The following is a 20,729-nucleotide window of genomic DNA, read 5'->3' on the forward strand; positions in this document are numbered from 1 at the left end:
CACAGGACTGGAAAAGGTCAGTTTTCATTCCAATCCCAAAGAAAGGCAATGCCAAAGAATGCTCAAACTACCACACTCATCTCACACGCTAGTAAAGTAATGCTTAAAATTCTCCAAGCCAGACTTCAGCAATATGTGAACCGTGAACTTCCTGATGTTCACCCTGGTTTTAGAAAAGGCAGAGGAACCAGAGATCAAATTGCCAACATCTGCTGGATCATCGAAAAAGCAAGAGAGTTTCAGAAAAACATCTATTTCTGCTTTATTGACTATGCCAAAGCCTTTGACTGTGTGGATCACAATCAACTGCGGAAAATTCTGAAAGAGATGGGAATACCAGACCACCTGACCTGCCTCTTGAGAAACCTATATGCAGGTCAGGAAGCAACAGTTAGAACTGGACATGGAACAACAGACTGGTTCCAAATAGGAAAAAGAGTTCGTCAAGGCTGTATATTGTCACCCTGTTTATTTAACTTATATGTAGAGTACATCATGAGAAACGCTGGACTGGAAGAAACACAAGCTGGAATCAAGACTGCCGGGAGAAATATCAATAACCTCAGAGATGCAGATGACACCACCCTTATGGCAGAAAGTGAAGAGGAACTCAAAAGCCTCTTGATGAAAGTGAAAGTGGAGAGTGAAAAAGTTGGCTTAAAGCTCAACATTCAGAAAACGGAGATCATGGCATCCAGTCCCACCACTTCATGGGAAATAGATGGGGAAACAGTGGAAACAGTGTCAGACTTTATTTTTCTGGGCTCCAAAATCACTACAGATGGTGACTGCAGCCATGAAATTAAAAGACGCTTACTCCTTGGAAGGAAAGTTATGACCAACCTAGATAGCATATTCAAAAGCAGAGACATTACTTGGCCAACAAAGGTCCCTCTAGTCAAGGCTATGGTTTTTCCTGTGGTCACGTATGGATGTGAGAGTTGGACTGTGAAGAGGGCTGAGCGCCAAAGAATTGATGCTTTTGAATTGTGGTGTTGGACAAGACTCTTGAGAGTCCCTTGGACTGCAAGGAGATCCAACCAAGTCCATTCTGAAGGAGATCAGCCCTGGGATTTCTTTGGAAGGAATGAGGCTGAAGCTGAAACTCCAGTACTTTGGCCACCTCATGTGAAGAGTTGACTCATTGGAAAAGACTCTGATGCTGGGAGGGATTGGGGGCAGGAGGAGAAGGGGATGACAGAGGATGAGATGGCTGGATGGCATCACTGACTCAATGGACGTGAGTCTGAGTGAACTCCGGTAGTTGGTGACGGACAGGGAGGCCTGGCGTGCTGTGATTCATGGGGTCGCAAGGAGTCGGACACGACTGAGCGACTGATCTGATCTGATTAGCCATCTGTATGTCTTCTTTGGAGAAATGTCTGTTTAGGTCTTTTTCTCACTTTTTGATTGAGTTGTTTGTTTTTCCAGTATTTACTTACATGAGCTGGTTGTATATTTAAGAAATTAATCCTTTGTCAGTTGTTTCATTTGCTATTATTTTCTCACCAGGGGTGAATCTTGATTAATGAGACCAGTGGATCTCAACATTTTGTTCTCAGACTCCCCTTTACAGTGATACACATCACTGAGGGCATTACTGACAACTTCTATTTATGTGAGTTATATATATCAATATTTACCACATTACAAATTAAAACTAAGAAAAATTTAAAACCCAAGAATATATTCCACTAGCTGGAATACATTCCAGAGCAATGACATCACCATAAATCAAGAACTCTTAACAACTCTACTGTAGACTAGTGAGAAAATCAGAGTAAGAAACACAAATGACGTTTTAGCACCACTATGAAAACGGTTTTGCCCTCATCAGTCTTCTGAAAGTTCTCAGAGATACCCAACATCACATTTTCAGAATGGCTGGTGTATTCCAGTCATGGTATTTCCATTTGGCTTTCAACTAACTATAGGAATGGGCAATGTTATACAACTCTGGACAATAAGAACTGAGCTTCCACTGGAGAATATTAGTGGATAAATTTACTTTTCCCCTGTATTATACACTGCAGTCTTCTTGTTACCCAGGGATTCAAGGAGTAAGTAATCTAACATGCTGCAAACAGCAAAGCAGAAAGGTGCACCTGGGTCCCCTCACTAGCACAGCTAAGGGAATGAAGCAGCCAACCTTGGAATTTTCCTTTTGGTTTAAGCCACCTTTTATTGGGTTTTCTTACAGTCAACTGTGTCCTCACTGGCACATCTCCTCAGAACCTAGTTTGCTGAACACATTCTGAAAACCAAGGCTATGTATGTAGCTGGCACACAGTAGAAGTTCAATAAATATTTGCTGAATAAATAAGTAAACAAATAAATCCACTAAGGCTGCTGTAGAGGAGAGACTCAGATAAAATGCTGGCTTTGGGGCCGACAGAAAGACATGCAGTTCCCATACTGTCAACATTTAAAACGAAGTTCACTATAAATCTCATAGTATCAAAAATGGCTGTGTATTATATACCTGTCAGGGTGGCCAAAAGGTTCTGAAATTACTTTCATTTGGTCTGCACAATCTCCAAGTATGAGAGGTAAGTCTACATTTGCCAAATATAGACCATAACCTACTCAGTGGCAACCTGATAAAAAGCACTGTTTTGGGTTTTTTTCCCCCCATTTTCCCTGAGTTTGAATCAACTGAAGTCACTTCTCCCATGAAATAAGCACTACACAGAGATTTACGGACAGAAGGCTAGAAAACACAGTGTTTATGGAAGAAGGAAAAGAGACAAATATCTAGCCTCCAGTCAATGTCATTAACTAGGGGTACAATGGCCTTATCAGAAACTACCTAAAACCTCCATTAAATATAATCAAATATAAAGTTAAGAAATTTATGCTCAACTATGCTTAAATTTGACAATATCCTTCCTCTTCCTTACTGAAACCCTGATACCAGTATTCTCAATTTACTTTTTAATGTTTCTTTGCTTCATTACTTTAAACAGGATTGATAAATTTGTCCATGTATTTGTAGCTTTCTTTAAAAAATTTCACAATAAAATATTCTTGCTCCCATAAAGTGCTTATGAAAGAAACAAATGATACACATTTTCCTGTTAAAACAATGAGGTTTTAAGAAAAATTCCACTAGGAGGAGCTGGCTTTTTCTCTGTTGAGTCAGGAGTGTTTTGTCTCTGAGACACTCTAATCAAAAACACAGACCTGAAATTTGCAGATAATTTCAAACAAACCCCAATCATAAACAAAACCTGGACCAAAGAAATCAGAGGAGGCAACTGCAATCCAGGTGCAGAGTATACATACTCTTCACTCAGTTTTGCAAAGAATTAAGGAAATTTAACCTAGCAGATAACTTTCTGGGGGGTTACTGAGCTCCATTCTCCCATCCATGCCCCAAGCCACGTGGGAAAACGAGCTGCTCTCTGGATCTGGCCTCCAAATAGAAACATCCCTTTAGGACTGCTTGCCTTTGAAGCTGCTCAGATAGAAACTCCTGACCTTGTTTTCCATCAGAGCAGCAAGGACCTATCACTGAGACTTGAGAAATATCAGTCTTCCCACATACATTCTGTTAGAAATAGTGGTGACTTACTTTCATTGCATTCTTGTCCTCAATTCACTTAACTGACAGACAGTAAGACTGTGAGCTTTCAGTGAGATTGGAAGAAAAATGGGCTGAGAAGCACATTCGATATTAAAATATTAGAAATCTTCTCGCCTTTGTCATTAGTAACTTGGCTCCAAGTTATTTCTGCCTCTTTCCATCCTTGGTTCTACTCATAATTTATTACTAAATAAACAAAAACAAAAAATCCCACATATTTATTGGAAAACTACCATATGACAGGAACTCTAAAAACACTGCAAATAAAAAAATGGCAGCATTCCCATTTCCTCTCAAGCAACCCATAGCTAATGAGGAAATCATGAACTGCAAACAGATAAAACATAATTCTTTCTGGGAAGGGCTGGGAGAGAAGAAAACATGGAATGCTGCAGACAGCATCAAAAAGGGGCACCCCAGCCGGCCAGGAACAGCACTCACTCACTCTCTCATTCACACATATTATTTACATTTTCACTTCTGTTCGGGTTTCAGCATCTAAAAGCAGTGCTACTTGGCACCAAGACAAACACAACTGCAGGCTCTGACGTCTTAAGACACTATTTAGTTAGAACTGTGGGTGTTTGGAAACAACTGAATTCTTAAAATTACCATCAAAATAAAAAATAAAAAGTGAAATCCTTGTAGAGAACCATGGCATCCTAATAAATCCCACCTGCTTAATCCCACTCATCTTTTTGGGGCTGCAAGCCTCTGAAGGAGGAGTTTAAATGATTGTATGCTGTGGGTCACTGAACTCAAACAGAAAAGCATTTTTGTGGTTAGCTTTTAGTACTATGTAAAACCAAATATCTCACTTTGTTTCCTTTAAACCCTCAGCCCATGTGACCTCCAGTTAAGATGGCAAGTAAATTCACTCCTTGATAGATCCCCTCTCCTCCAAACACAGCAAAGAGGGAGGAAACAAGAAGAGAAAACCAAAAGGATGCAAGCAAGTTCAAAAACAATAGAAAAATTTCTGTCTAATAGGTATGAGGCAGAAACAGAGTGGAGTAAATCCTCAGGGTTAAAGCCTTTAGCCTCCTAAGCTCAGGATCCAAAAACAAGCACTGTAACTGGAAGCATGAAACCTACAAAAGTTGGTGGTAGTTCAGTTGCTCAGTTGAGTACTACTCTGTGATCCCGTGGACTGCAGCATGCCAGGCTTCCTCGTCCTTCACTATCTCCCGGAGTTTGCTCAAACTAAGCATAACCCACAAAGGACAGAGTCAGACCTAGCATCCTACTTGAGGCAGGGTTGGAGGTGAAACTGGAGGAGGGCTCCTGATTCCTGAAAGAAGACTGGTTATCTCATACGGAGCTGTGGCCTAGAGAGGAAGGAGAACACAGACCAGCCAGAGATGAGGAATTCAATGAAGCAGCCTGTGATTGCCCAAGTAACTGAAACACCACAGCAATTCTGGACTAGGGCTCCATGAAAGCCCCAGAGACAAATATAAATTGCTTTAAACAAGGAAGACTAAGCAGAGAGGGAGAAAGAGAGGCAGAAAATGAATCAATGAAAGCAATTAAAAAATATGCTGCATTCAAAACATGCCATTCAACCAAAGTTCTAAAGTACATGAGGAAATCTAATCCCAATAAAGGCAACTAACAAAATCAGCCATCAAACCACTAATTCATTTCAGATGAAATGAATATTATAAAATAGTCCAACAAAATAAGTATATTTAACTGAATTAAAGACTTAAATTTAAGACCTGAAACCATAAAACTCTTAGAAGAAAGCAAGCAGTAAGCTCTTTGACATCGGTTTCTAGGAATTTTTTTTTGATCTGTCTCCTCAGGCAAGGGCAACAAAAGCAAAAATAAACAAATGAGACCACATCAAACTAAAAAGCTTTTACACAGCAAAGGAAACTATCAACGAAACAAAAAGGCAACCAACTGAATGGGAGGAGACATTTGCAAATGATATATCCAATAAGGGGTTAATAACTAAAACATATAAGAAACTCATACAGCTCAATATATTTTTAAAAATTCAATTAAAAAAATAAAGGACGTGAAGACATTTTTCCAGAGAAGACATAGAGACAGTCAACAGGCACATGAAAATATACTCAATATCATTCATCATCAGAGAAATGCAAATCAAAACCTGTCAGAATGATTATCATTCAAAAGATAACAAAGAATAAATATTAGTGAGGATGTGGAGAAAAAGGAACCCTAGTACAGAGCTGGTGGGAATATAAATTGGTACAGCCACTATGGAAAATAGTATGGAAGTTTCTCAAAAAATTAAAAATAAAACTACCATATGGCCCAGCAATAACACTTCTGGGTATTTATCCAAAAAAACCCCCACTAATTCAACAAGATATATGCAAACCAGAGTTCACTGCAGCATTATTTACAATAGTTGAATATGGAAGCAACCCAGAAGTCCATTAATACATAAATGAGTAAAGATGTGAGACATGTACAAACAGACACATACACACAACGGAGAAGCACAGATGCAGACACACGCACAATGTAGTATTACTCAGCCATAAAAGTGTATGAAGCCTTGCCATTTGAAACAACATGGGTGGATCTCTTCATAGAAGATATTATGCTAAATGAAATCAGTTAGATAGAAAAAGACAAATAACCATAAAATTTCATTTATATGTGGAGTCTTAAAAGGTCCGTATAGCCAAAGTTATGGTTTTTCCAATAGTCATGTAAGGATGTGAGCTGGACCATAAAGAAGGCTGAGCACCGAAGAATTAATGCTTTTGAACTGTGGTGCTGGGAAAGACTCTTGAGAGTCCCTTGGACTTCAAGATCAAACCAGTTCAATCCTAAAGGAAATCAATCCTGAATATTCATTGGAAGGACCGACGCTGAAGCTGAAGCTCCAATACTTTGGCCACCTGATATGAAGAGTGGACTCATTGAAAAAGATCCTGATGCTGGGAAAGGTTGAGGCAAGAGGAGAAGGGGGCGACAGAGATTGAGACGGTTGGATGGCATCACTGACTGAATGGACATGAGTCTGAGCAAACTCAGAGAGATAGTGAAGAATAGGGAAGCCTGGTATGCTGCAGTTCAGGGGCTGCAAAGAGTAAGACACGACTAAGTAACTGAACAACAACAACAAAAACACCACAAATGAACAAATAGAACAAAACAGAAAAAGACTCATAGAAACACAGGAAAAAACTAGTAGTTGCCAGAGGAGAGGTGAGTAAGTAGAAATGGCAAAATAGGTAAAGGGGATTAAGAGGAACTACCAACTTCCATTTATAAAATAAATAAGTCATGGGAATATAATATACAGCAAGGTGAGTATAGTCAGTAATACTGTAATAATTCTGTATGGTAAGAGATGGTAACTAGACTTACTGTGGTCATTATTTTGTAATGTACAAAAATATCAAATCGCTATGTTACACACCTGAAACTAATACAACATTGTAAGTAAATTATAGTTCAATTCAAAATCAAAGTAATTGTATTTAAGATGCTAAAAACTTAATTAAAAATAAGAAATTATAAAGCACAAACTCTGAGTTAAAACAATAGATGATTAAAAAAGAATCAATTGAAAATTATATAAGTGAAGAATACAGTCATTAAAATTAAAAACGCAGTACACAAGATCCTTTAGGCAAAACTAAAGAGCTAGAAAATTTGAAGACAATACTATGAAATTCACTCAGAATGCAGCCCAGAAAGAAAATCAAAAATTATGAGAGAGAAGTTAGGAAACATAAAGGTTAGTTTAACAAACATCTAGAAAGTGTCACAGCAAAACAGAAAAAAAGAAAAAGTAAAGAGAATGGAAGAGAAACAATACTTAAAGAGATAAAAGCAAGAAATATTCAAGAAATACATGAGTTCTTAGATTAACAGTACATTCTAAATACTGAAAAAGACAATTTAAAAATTATAGATATATAAGGAGCTCAGCTCTGTCCTCTGTGATGACCTAGAAGGGTGGGATGGAGGGGGGCCTATGGAGGAGGGGATATATGTATACTAATAGTTGATTCAGATGTGGTACAGCAGAAACTAACATGACATTGTAAAACAATTATACTCCAACTTAAATAATAATCAGGTAAATAAATCAATTTTTAAAACCCACACAGACTAAAATATTAATTGTAAAAAGAAAATCTCAAAAGCTACCAGAAAGCACCCTGAACATCACTGGATCTGCTGGACTGCAAGGCTCAAGAGACAAGCCGCTAGAGCTGCAGCTGAGACGATGGGGAATTAAGCATCTCAGAGCAGCACGCTCATGCTGAGGCAAAAGTCCCATGAACATTTTGCCGCTTTCTTAACAGTTTGTGGATACAAAGTGAGGTGACTGTCTTTCATTTTAGAAACAAAAAGCCTCCTGAAAAAGCAGAACCTTAAATGTTTCTAAAAACTTCTAGCAACAAGAGATTTGTCCACCCTGGAATGACATGTAGTCTGGATTTAAATTTCTCTTTCTTGCCCACCATGTTTCTGCCAGCAGCCCCTAACATGGACTTTTTGGATGTCTTGTTCGTCATGGTATCACAACCAACTTCAGACCAATGGACTCATTACACATACAGCAAAAGAACTGAGACAAGGAGCTGATGCCAACAGGGTTCAATGTCAGCTCTAGTTATCATCAGCTGCTGTCTGAACTTGATGTTTTTCGTCTTTGTTCCTTCACCACTTATAAATTTCTTTACAACATATTATTTCATTCCATTGCGTCTTGTCTGGAAGCATAAAGAAACAAGAATGAAAGCCTGAGTTATCTGGAAAGGATAACAGATGTTATCTGGAGGGTAATATCTTCATTTAACAGACGTTATCTGAAGTTATCGGGAGGACCACAGACGATTTCCAATAGAACAACTGGTCTCAGAAAACTGGTAATATATAACACACATCATAATTGTTTAGATAAAGACTAGACTAATCACTTTGCCTACAAAGGTTAGTACAGTCAAAGCTATGGTGTTTCCAGTAGTCCTGTATGGATGTGAGAGCAGGATAATAAAAAAGGCTAAGTGCAAAGAACTGATGCCTTCAAACTGTGGTGCTGGAGAAGACTCTTGAATGTCCATTGGACTGCAAGGAGATCCAACTGCTGCTAAGTCGCTTCAGTCATGTCCGACTCTGTGCGACCCCAGAGATGACAGCCCACCAGGCTCCCCCGTCCCTGGGATTCTCCAGGCAAGAACACTGGAGTGGGTTGCCATTTCCTTCTCCAATGCATGAAAGTGAAAAGTGAACGTGAAGTCGCTCAGTCGTGTCCGACTCTTAGCGACCCCATGGACTGCAGCCTACCAGGCTCCTCCATCCATGGGATTTTCCAGGCAAGAGTACTGGAGTGGGGTGCCACTGCATCCAACGAGTCAGTCCTAAAGGAAATCAACCCTGAATTTTCATTGGAAGGACTGATGCTGAAGCTAAAGCTCCAGTACTTTGGCCACCTGATGCAAAGAGCTTACTCACTGGAAAAAGACCCTGATGCTAGGAAAGACTGAAGGCAGGAGGAGAAAGGGACGACAGAGGATGAGATGGTTGGATGGCATCACCGACTCAACGGACATGAGTTTGAGAAAACTCCAGGAGATGGTGAAGGACAGAGAAGCCTGGCATGCTGCAGCCCATGGGGTCACAAAGAGTCAGACATAACTGAACGACTGAACAAGAGTCATCAATTTTTCATAAAGATTAGTGAACCTCTCATTTAGGTTCCCCTGGAAAGCAGAACTCAGCCAAGCTAAAGAAGGTAAGAGACCTGAATTTGCCTTATTTCCAGATATAAAATCTCTCACTAAAACCACCCACATCATGCTATCCAAGTGGTATACCTGGTAGTCACTCAAGGGGATCAAGAGGGACAAAGGCTCTAGAACTAGCCACAGGGTCTCATAAATTTTCTAAAAATTTTGTTATAGTATGGCACAAGAGCACCACCTACTGAAATGTTCCAAGGGACAATTTATCCATTTACCAAAAAATGGCTTGTTCTATACCCACCTCTAACCAACTGTTTACCTTGGCTTCAGAAAAACGTGACTGTGGAGGGATGGACTTCAAATCATTTCAATATAACTGGCTGTGTCTCTTTCTTGTTTAAAACTAGGGTCCTTGCCAAGACCTCCTGAAAAAGGAATCGTTGCCCTCATTTTTGCTTTAATAACCATAGTAAAATGAGTCTTGCTACTATCAGTATCCTACTCAGCTTCAGCTATCTCAGTGAATACTCTATTTCTAGATCTCTTCTCCTATCTGTTTTCCAAGAAGCAGAGAAAACTCAAGGGGGCAACCTATGGGTTCTAATGAGTCTAGAAAGGATATATATCAAGTCATTCAGTCAAATTTTAAACCACACAAGGCACAATACTAAGACTGGGGAATTGTGCTTTTTTTCAAACTCATTTGAAGATGATTATAGTAGCCCCCCTTCCCTCGAGGAGCTTAAAATGAACACAGAAGTTCTAGACCAGCAAAGCTGGAGGCCAAATGAGCTGCTAGTAAAATACAGAAGAAAATACACAGAGAAGGACAGTTTGGGGGGTTGTGTAACTAATATCATAGTAAGGCAGATTGTTTCTACTATGCTGCATATATACAGAATAAAGCAAAAGCCATGGCAAAAATAGAGCTCTTTCTGTAGCCCCTCAGGCTCTCATGAAGCTCTTAGTTACTGCCAATTACAAAATCCTTGACCCAGACTTGCTTGAACAGCTCACATAAATTCTAGCTTATATGTCATGTAGTCTTGTTACTTTTTATTGGTCCGATGGGGGTACTCTGTTTATGAGCCACTGTATGCATAACCTCTACCAGGCCTTAAGTGTGATGAAAAAGCAGCAACTCATGTTTACTCCCGATCATGTCGTGCTTTCTGTCATCAGTTACTGTCAGGGGTTCCACCATAGCCAGAGTACTCACACGAAAATAGAGGGGATCCTCTACACGGCACAACCATGGAAGAAATAACACATCGCCCCAAAATGCCAGTCATCTGATGCCTGTAAGAGTACAAATTTGTTAACTTGGAAATCATTGAAAATTTCAAAGCAATAAATATGTCTTTATTCTATTTCAATTGCTTCGTAGAATAAAAGAGGATACTCTAGAAAAATTCCAATCACAGTTCTCTTGTGTTCATACATGGCTATGCTAAGTGCAGTTTGCACTATATGGTGTGCTTGTTAAAGCCCTGCAGCAACGGGAAACCAGAGCAGTGTCATAGGAAGGGTAAATCCAACTGAATGTGAAAACCTCAGCAGAGAGACTTGCTGGGAAAGAATGAGGTTATACAAGAAAGAGGCAAATTCTAAGATAAAAAGCAACCAACTAGTTGACAGAAATAAAGCAGGGAAAAAAAAAAAAAAACATGTGATTCACAGGCCCATAGAATTGGGGGGAAAAAAAGACAAAATATTGGGTTTTATTTGTCCAATATAAAATAGATATTATTAAAAAATAATGTTAGACAACAGAGGGGCCTCCCAGGTGGCTCAGTGGTAAAGAATCCACCTTCCAATGCTGGAGATGCAGGTTCAATTCCTGGGTTGGGAAGATTGCCTGGAGAAGGGAAGGGGAACCCACTCCAATATTCTTGCCTGGAAAATCCCATGGACAGAGGAGGCTGGTGGGCTATACTCCATAGGATTGCAAAAAGTCAGACACAACAAAGAGTTGGACAACAATATACCAACAGAGGCCTAGAAAAAATTTAGTAGGTCTGCTAGATTTGACCCCGTTTGGGCCCTCATTAGAATTTCAGATGTAGTGAACATTTGCAGTTACCTCTCCAACACTTATTTTCTACATTCCTCCTTCCTAACAGGAACCTAAAATTTCTTAGCCAGCAGATTTTGGTGAGACAAGAATGAGCTCTGATTGGGTTAAGCAGTGGTTCTCGATCAGGGACAACCTTGACCCACAGGGGACCTCTGACAATGTCTGATGGCATTTTTAGTTGTCACAACTAGAGGAGTGTGCTGCTGACATCCAGTGGATAGAGGCCACGGGTGCTACTACACTTCCTACAATACACAGGACAGTCCGCAAGACCAGCAACTGTCTGGTCCAAAATGTCACTCCCTCACCCATGCTAGAACACTCGATCACTAGCCCAGGAGTTTCTGAGAACAGACTCTCTCCTTGTCAGATGTGAAGAAGGAAATAAGAGTTCCAGCTGCCGCTCGCAGCTATCTCACCATGATATAGAAGCCAGCCTTAGGATTAGGTGCAGTAGGCAAACACAGGTTTCAGGTGATGGCTCCTTGCCATGAGGGCTCTTAAAAAGATAGACCACTTTTTGGAAAATAACTCCGTTTTTTCTCCTCATTACCTGATCTTTTCACTTCATAGAATATTACATAAATCACTAAAGGCAACATACCGACATTATAATTTCAGATAAAGAATACTCATTAATTCACTCAACACATCAGTTTCTTGTCAAGAATATGACAGAACGAAAAGATTTTTAAAATTATTCAAATGCCATTGCATACACAGTAGCCTAAATGATGGCCCCCGCAAATGTATGGTCTCCCTGGGACCTGCAATTATTACTTTGAAGGAGTGAATTCATATTCACTTTGTATGGCAAATAATATGATTAAAAATCTTGAAAGGAAGTACTTATAATGGATTACCAAGGTAAGCCATAAAAGAAATCAGATGTATCCTTGTGAGAAACAGGGAGTATGAGGCAGACACACAGAGGAGGAGACAGGTGGGCAGAGATCGGAGCCATGTAGCCACGAGCTCAGAAGTGCTTTCGCTGGCAGTCACCAGAAGCCAGGACCGGATTCTCCTCTAGTGTCCCCAGAGGGAAAGCAGTCCTGCCAGATTTCAGACTTCTGGCCTCCAGAACCATAAAACACCTTTCTTCTGCTTTCAGTCTCTAAATTGGTAATTGTTTGTTACAGCAGCCTCAGGCAATTAATGCAGCATCTTTCAAGGAGGTATATGAATTGTAAACTTATATATTGCTATTTTTTTTGTACCAAAAAATACTTCTTCTTTGATGTCAAAGGTGTCCACAATCAGAAGTTTATTCTGTCAAAGTCCCAAAGGAAAAAAAAAATTATCACTAAGCACTACTGATATTGAACACATGCCTGAAAATTCATCACCTGACTCTCTGCTGCTGCTGCTAAGTCGCTTCAGTCGTGTCCGACTCTGTGCGACCCCAGAGATGGCAGCCCACCAGGCTCCCCTGTCCCCGGGATTCTCCAGGCAAGAACACTGGAGTGGGTTGCCATTTCCTTCTCCAACCTGACTCTCTACCATCTTGCAAAGAATGGTTCCTTCCCTCTTCCATCAATTCCCACAGCCTATCATGCCACCTCTTTCTTATTTATTGAGGCAACAAAGCATCATTAAATTTTATGTATAAACTGTAGTTATTTTCAAAATTTTATTTACTTCTTATATACAAATGCTTTCATTGCTCAATGTTATATTTGTCTATTTGTGCAAAATGTTTGGGTATCTTAGGTTGAAACACATAATAAATTTTTCCATTAAAGTTAAGAGGTAGCTTTTTCTTCACTGGCTTTTCACTTAGTGACTGCGTTTACAGAAATGAATTATATTTCTATATATAGAATAAGATATATTTAAGATATATTTATTTAATATATCTTATGTAAGGTACATTAAGATATATTTATTTCATCTACAGTATGATAAATGCCACCTGGTAAGTAGATTGATTTCTTGGCCCTCTTCATCAATGTCTTATCAAGAATATGGGACAAAATTTTAAAAAATGGTTCAAACATGCCATCTCATCTACAATAAGCTAGATGCTACTCCCCCATCTAAAATACATATCCACATCCTAATCCCTGGAACCTGTTACTATTATTTTTAAGGAAAGCAAGAAGTATAGGTTGGAAGTCAGTGATTTGGCCCAGCCCTTTCACATCACTGCAGAGGTAACAGGGGGCATGAGGAAGGAAGTACCTTCCTTAGACCATCCATCTGGCTGGAGTCCCAGCAAGAACAGAGTCCAAGTCTCCTAGCACCAACTCCCTAGTATTCTACCCAGGGTTTTATGAAAGGACTGAAGAAAAATGTGATGAATAGAATCAGAAAACAACAAAACTTTTTTTTTTTCTCTTTTGAGAAAGGATGAAATTGTATAGACATTCTTTAGCCTAGAAAAGGGAAGAGAAGGTCGTTCTCGTGGCTCAGACAGTAAAGAATCCGCCTGCAATGCAGGAGACCGGGTTTGATTTCTGGGTTGGGAAGATTCCCTGGAGAAGGGAATGGCTACCCACTCCAGTAATCTTGCCTGGAGAACTCCATGGCCAGAGACTGGTGGGCTACAGTCTGTGGGGCCGCAAAGAGTCAGACACAACTGACTCAGCACACACACAGTAAATGAGTTAATAAATGCCTAGAGGTGAAGAAAACATTAACTGGCTAGAGGCCACCTGATGTACACTTATTTTGCACTAATAATAAGACCTTTCTTAAGATCTTATAATAAGACCTTATAAGACTCAACTCAAGGAGTCTTAAAGACTCTCTTACATGAGATTCTACTAGCAGTATCTCAGTTGTAGAATAAAAATTCACACAACTAGTTCAAGTCAAATGGGGGGGGAGGGAACACATTACAGAAAAGCTACAAACGATCTCATGGAGATCCGAGAAAGGAAAATGGAGTTTAGATGGACCAAATGGGAAGTGAAACTAGAAGCTCCCGCCGCCGTCTCTCATGGGTCTCCGTGCATCTGCTCCACTCCACAGCTTCTCACTTTAGACTGGCTTCCTCTGCACTTTTGTTCCCTCTGACCAGCTCATGGCTTTTACGGTGTAGTTCAGAACCGAGTCACAAGTCCCTGTGATCCTTCAGTCAAAGGATTCATCATCATCTAATTAACTCAGACCCTCAGGGTCCATATTCTCAGGAAGAAAATTTAATTGGCTCAATGCATTCAACAAAGTCTCTAAATTGTTTTCTACCGGGTCAGCTGCTCATCCCACAGAGACTGGTGTTTGACAGGTACTAAAGTCTGTGCAGATTCTTCAAAGGCAGGTAGGCAAAGAGGAAATGATCAGCATGTGCATTATGGTAATCAAGAGTTATATAGCTCTTTTAGTTAAGGACACTCAGGAGAATTGCGTCATTTCTGTATTTGAGATCTATGGAAGAGATGACCACAATCTGTAAACAAAGAGTAGGACACTAAAACTTCCTTCTAGCTCTATGAGTCTATAGCAAAACCTTACTACTTAGGGCTGTATTATCAGGTTTTATCATTTAATATCCAGAAGTATCTTCAATTAGCAGACTATCAGGGAAATCTTAGGAAACAAAAAACCATCTCTGTTATACAATCTGGTCACTGACCTGCCATTACTTTGAGGAAAGGAGTAAAAAGAAGATATCAGCAGTCCTTATAGAAGAAAAAAATCCTCTGAACTAACTGTGATCAAAGTACAGTGCAACAGTTGTACAGAGCAATGGAATTATAACAGAACTGGCTCCTTGGGTAATTTAAAAAAAAAAAAGGCTGATAGGGGTTGAGAAGAGGGGAGGATAAATAGGCAGGATACAGAGAATTTTTAGGACAGCGAAACCACTCTGCATGATACTCTAATGCTGGATATATGTCACTATACATTTTTCTAACCCCATAGAATGTACCATACCAAGAGTGAACCCTAAAGTAAACGACGGACTTTGGATGATTATGATATGTCAGTGAAGGTTCATTAACTGTAACAAGTGTACAGTTAATGTGGCAAGGATGTTGATAATGGAGGAGGTTGTACATATGTAGGGGAACAAACTATATGGTAAGTCTGTACTTTCTACTCAATTTTTCTAAGAACCTAAAACTCCTCTATAATAAAATAAAATAAAAGAGTCTTTTTTAAAGGCCATGGTGACAGGAGCAATTTTGGCTCAACAAAACTCAAATCTACTCTAGACGCTCAAAGAATAAGGTTCAGAAATAGCAGGAGCAGAGTGAAAAAGGTAAAAAATGGATCTCAACTATTACCTGGCAGCAGCTGCAGCCCTCACACCCTATATAGTAAAATTAATCAGTTCTCTGAGTTACAATTCCATAAATTCAGACAGCCAGATGCTTGCTTCCTCCAGACATAGAGGATAATTTGTGTTGGTTATACTGTGAGGTATTATCTGCTTCAAAGTCTACTATGTGACTCCTCAACCACCAGGAAATTAAAATACAAAAGCTTTTTATTGTGTCTCCCCCTAACTCTACCCTCAAGATACTATGCATTTCCAATGTCAACTAAGAATTTCATAAGGGAGAGCTCCTCTCACATGTAAAATATGAAGGTTTTTTGGTTGCTTGGTTTGTTTATTCATCCAACTTAGACTACAGGATATTCTACAGCAGCACATGCCCTCTGGCATTAATTCCACGGGCCAGATTTTCTTTAAACCCTTCCTCTAACAGATGTTCCTCTCCCTGTCACAAGCAGTCTGATCTTTTTACCTTTCTCTACCTCATTTTCAAGACCACTTGTTTAGAGGCAAGGTGATCTCAAGTAACAGGTTAATTATGTAGGTATGTATGTGCCCAGCCTAAGGGCTAATAATGTGCTACTGATCTACTGATCCTTCCCTGTCACACCACAAGAACTGTATTTGGTCTGGCAATGCTCAAAAAGTTTAACCATATCTATCTGGTTAAGATAAAAAATTTAAAACATCAAAGAAAGAGTATGAGTCTATTTGCTTAATAACTATGGGTAAAAATCTTGAAAATTTTCACAGCTTAAGCATGATTGTAACCTTTGGCTTAGGAAGCATTACCACGAAGAAAGCTAGTGGAGGTGATGGAGTCCCAGCTAAGCTATTTCAAATCCTAAAAGATGCTGCTGCTAAGTGCTGCACTCAATGTGCCAGCAAATTTGGAAAACTCAACAGTGGCCATAGGACTCAAAAAGGTCAATTTCCATTCCAATCCCAAAGAAAGGCAACACCAAAGACTGTTCCAAATACCACACAATTGCACTCATTTCGCATGCTAGCAAAGTAATGGTCAAAATCCTTCAAGCTAGGCTTCAACAGTACATGAACCAAGAACTTCCAGATGTACAAGCTGGATTTAGAAAAGGCAGAGGAATCAGAGATCAAATTGCCAACATCTGTTGGATCATTAAAAATAGCAAAGTAATTCCAAAGAAACATCTACTTCTGTTCCATTGACTACGCTAAAGCTTTTGACTGTGTAGACCACAAAAAACTGAGGAAAATTCTTAAAAAGATGGGAATGAATATCAGACCACCTTACCTGCCTCCTGAGAAACCTGTATGCAGGGAAAGAAGCAACAGTTAGAACCAGGCATAGAACAACAGGCTGGTTCAAAACTGGGAACAGAGTACGTCAAGGCTGTCAATTGCCACCCTGCTTATTTAACCTCTATGCAGAGTACTTTAAGCTAAAAGCCAGGCTGGATGACTCACAAGCTTGAATCAACATTGCTGGGAGAAATATCAACAACCTCAGAAATGCAGATACCACTCTAATGGCAGAAAGCAAAGAGGAAACTAAAAAGACTCTTGATGAGGGTGAAAGAGGAGAGTGAAAAAGTGTGAATGTCCTGTATCAACAGTGCTGAAAAGAGAGGCAAATGCCAGGTGCTTATTAGGCTGTGCTCCAAAGTCATCGTCAGGTTTCTAACTATGATGGTGAAGCATGGTTACATTGGTGAATTTGAAATCATAGATCATCACAGAGCTGGGAAAATTGCTGTGAACCTCACAGGCAGGCTAAATAAGTGTGGAGTGATCAGCCCCAGATTAACATCTAGAAAAATGCCAGAATAACCTGCTCCCATCCTGTCAGTTTGGTTTCATTGTACTGACAACTTCAGCTGGCATCATGAACCATGAAAAAGCAAGATGAAAACACACAGGAAGGAAAATCCTTGGATTTTTTTTTCGAGGGATGTAATACCTACAAATAAAATGCCTGGCAGTGGTGGGGGGAGCAGGGAGGGGAAGAAGAGGGAACAATCCCACTTACAATTGCATCAAAAAGAATAAAATGTCTAGGACTAAATCTAACCAAGAAGTAAAAGACCTATGTGAAAAATTATAAGACACTGTTGAAAGAAATTGAAGATGGTACAAAGAAATGGAAAGATATACCATGTTCATGGATTAAAGACTTAATATTGTTAAAATGACCATACTACAAAATGACCATACTACTTCAATGCAATTCCTTTCAAAACACCAATGGCATCTTAGTACTGAAACAAATAATTCCAAAATTTGGGTAGAAACAGAAAGACTTTAGCACAAAACAAATTTGAGAAAGAACAATAAAGCTGGAGGAATCACATACCCTGATTTCAAACTATACTACAAATTTACAATAATCAAAGGAGTATGGTATTGGCACAAAAACAGACATATAGATCAATGGAACAAAAAACAGAGCCCAGAAGTGAACCCGTATTTATATGGTCAATTAATCTACAACAAAAGAAGTAAAACAATACAATGAGAAAGAAACACCCTCATTAATAAATAGTATTGGGAAAACTGGACAACTACATGCAAAAGAATCAAATTGGATTACTCTCACACTATATACAGAAATCAACTCAAAATGGATTGAGGCCTTAAATGTAAGATCTGAAATCATAAAACTCCTAGAAGAAAACAGACAGTGGTTTTCAGGAATATATAAATTTTAATATATCTCCTCAGGCAAAGGAAACCAAAGCAAAACTAATTGGGACTGCATCAAATGAAAAACCTTTTACAAAGCAAAACAAAGAGATCATTCAAAAGATGAGCACTGATAACATTTCTGAAGGCACTCACCAAAAATATCACCATCACCTCTTACTCTCCTTAACAGCGGCAATTCACATAAAATTTTACTTTTATATTTAATAGTTTCAAAATTTATAAAATGTCTCATTGTTTTAATCAATTGTGAACCAGAAATAATTCAAAAGATAATTCATAAAAAATTAAATGCATAATCTTATATTATATGCATTTTTATTGCAAAATCTTAACTCTATCACGTGTCTATATTCTTGTTTCATTGTATTATACTCAGTCAGGAGAAGTTCCTTCATTTTTGAACCATCTGTCCTGAATATCTTCAATTTACCTTACTTGCCTCATTTCCAAATGGAGCATTATTCTTTCCTGCTTCCGTGAGTTCTCTGGGATCCCTTGCTTTTCCCACTCATGATCTACACACATGCCTTCCCATCTCATTTAGACTTTTCTCCATCTACTCTTCTCCCTATTCACTGCCTCCTTCTTGAGGTCTAGACTTGACAGCAAAATAGACTGCTGGAAGAGAGATGATGATATGAAGAAATTTCCTGAGCCTCATCAAGGAATGAGGCAAATACTGGAAGTAATTCTGCAGCATGGCCCTTGAGTTTTTATTAAACGCAAATACCCTGAGAAGATGAAACATACTCTTAAACATTAATACCAATGTCTCAGGAGGAGCATGCTGAAACAGGGAAAGGAAGAACAGACGAAGGTCCCAATCAATGATAGGTGAAACGAGAAGGGGTCAAATGCAAATTCTGCCTACAGCCAGCCTGGGCAATTCCAAATTATTTAGCCTGCCATTTCTGGAAGATATAGTTATAAAGCACAGAGTACACAATCAATGAGGCATGGTCTGCAATATTTATTATAAAGCATTAGCAAGATCACTCTTTCTGTGACTGTCACATTGATTCTGAACCCACTCTTTACATTTTGTTTTAAACACCATCTTTCTAGAAAACTATTTACTGGAAGTGCAAGTTTATCTAAATATTCACTGGGTTCCACAGTAATATTAGGCATAAAACAACTCATTTTTATGAGTTAAGAATTTAATGAGTGGCAATAGCTACTCTACCATCTTGTCTTAAATCACTGCAGATGGTGATTACAGCCATGAAATTAAAAGACACTTGTTCTTGGAAGAAAAGCTACGACAAACCTAGAGAGTATATTAAAAAGCAGAGACCATCCTTTGTCAACAAAGGTCCGTCTAGTCAAAGCTATGTTTTTTTCCAGTGGTCATGTATGGATGTGAGAGTTGGACTGTGAAAAAAGCTGAGCGCTGAAGAATTGATGCTTTTAAACTGTGGTGTTGGAGGAAACTCTTGAGAGTCCCTGGGACTGCAAGGAGATCCAACCAGTCCATCCTAAAGGAAATCAGGCCTGAATATTCATTGGAAGGACTGATGCTGAAACTCCAATACTTTGGCCACCTAATGTGAAGAACAGACTCCTTAGAAAAGACCCTGATATTGGGAAAGATTGAAGGCAGGTGGAGAAGGGGACGACAGAGGATGAGATGGTTGGATGACATCACCAACTCAATGGACATGAGTTTGAGCAAGCTCTGGGAGTTGGTGATGAATAGGGAAGCTTGGCGTGCTACAGTCCATGGGCTTGCAAAGAGTCAGACACTACTGACTGACTGAACTGAACTGAATAGCTTAATTATTTTGACTGCCACTAGAAATAAGATTAACCTTTTCCAAAAACATGAACAGCTACTTATGAGTCTACCCTCTCCCTCTTCATCTAGTAAGTGTCAGTGTAACAGAGTAACTAAGGAGGCTGCCTCTGGAGGTAGACTGCCAAGGTTTGAATTCTCACTTTGCCCTGTGACCTTGGGAAATTACTTAACCTCCTCATGCCTCAGTTTCTGCATCTTTAAATGGGGAAAACCTAGGAATTACTGTGAATAATAAAATGTATTACTATCCAGAAAGCACTTAGACTTGTGCCTGGCACACTGTAAGCACTCAAAAAATGTTAGCTACTATCATTAGTTATGGCATTTCTAACAAACAATGATGATATCTTTCTCCAAGATTCCTCCACTAGGTAGAAATAATCTCTCCTGGTGAACTTAAATGCCTGTCAGCAAAAGCACTCCTGAAACCTAGGGAATCAACAGAGAATAAGCATCAGTGCCTTGGACAGGCTGCACCACACAAACCTGAAAGCCACAGAGCTGTTTGTTTTACTATACCACAAATATTAGAGTCAGAGATTTCAAAATTTTGCTAAGCCAGTTCCTGCTACATTCAAAATATGGTAATATAAGATGGTTTGGTCTGCTATCAAGTCATGGGCTGTATAAACACTCGTTTATAACAAAAATGACTGTAAAAGTGCTATGGT

The 20,729-nt window shown here is 39.2% G+C and overlaps 1 protein-coding gene across 12 annotated transcripts in view; it reads right to left on the reverse strand.

Annotated features, from left to right (window-relative positions):
• The window catches only part of FANCC (FA complementation group C), a 342,060-nt gene that overhangs the window by 237,594 nt on the left and 83,737 nt on the right, over positions 1 to 20,729 (reverse strand). For 9 of the 12 annotated variants that reach the window (XM_027550192.1, XM_027550191.1, XM_027550190.1 and 6 more), the window contains one exon: positions 10,493 to 10,572. The exons of the other annotated variants lie outside the window; for them this stretch is intronic. The gene's annotated coding sequence lies outside the window, so the exon portion shown is untranslated. The remainder of the gene's footprint in view (positions 1 to 10,492; positions 10,573 to 20,729) is intronic. 12 annotated transcript variants of the gene reach the window in all.

The sequence above is a fragment of the Bos indicus x Bos taurus genome, chromosome 8 (assembly GCF_003369695.1).
Source record: "Bos indicus x Bos taurus breed Angus x Brahman F1 hybrid chromosome 8, Bos_hybrid_MaternalHap_v2.0, whole genome shotgun sequence".
NCBI classification, from domain to species: domain Eukaryota; kingdom Metazoa; phylum Chordata; class Mammalia; order Artiodactyla; family Bovidae; genus Bos; species Bos indicus x Bos taurus.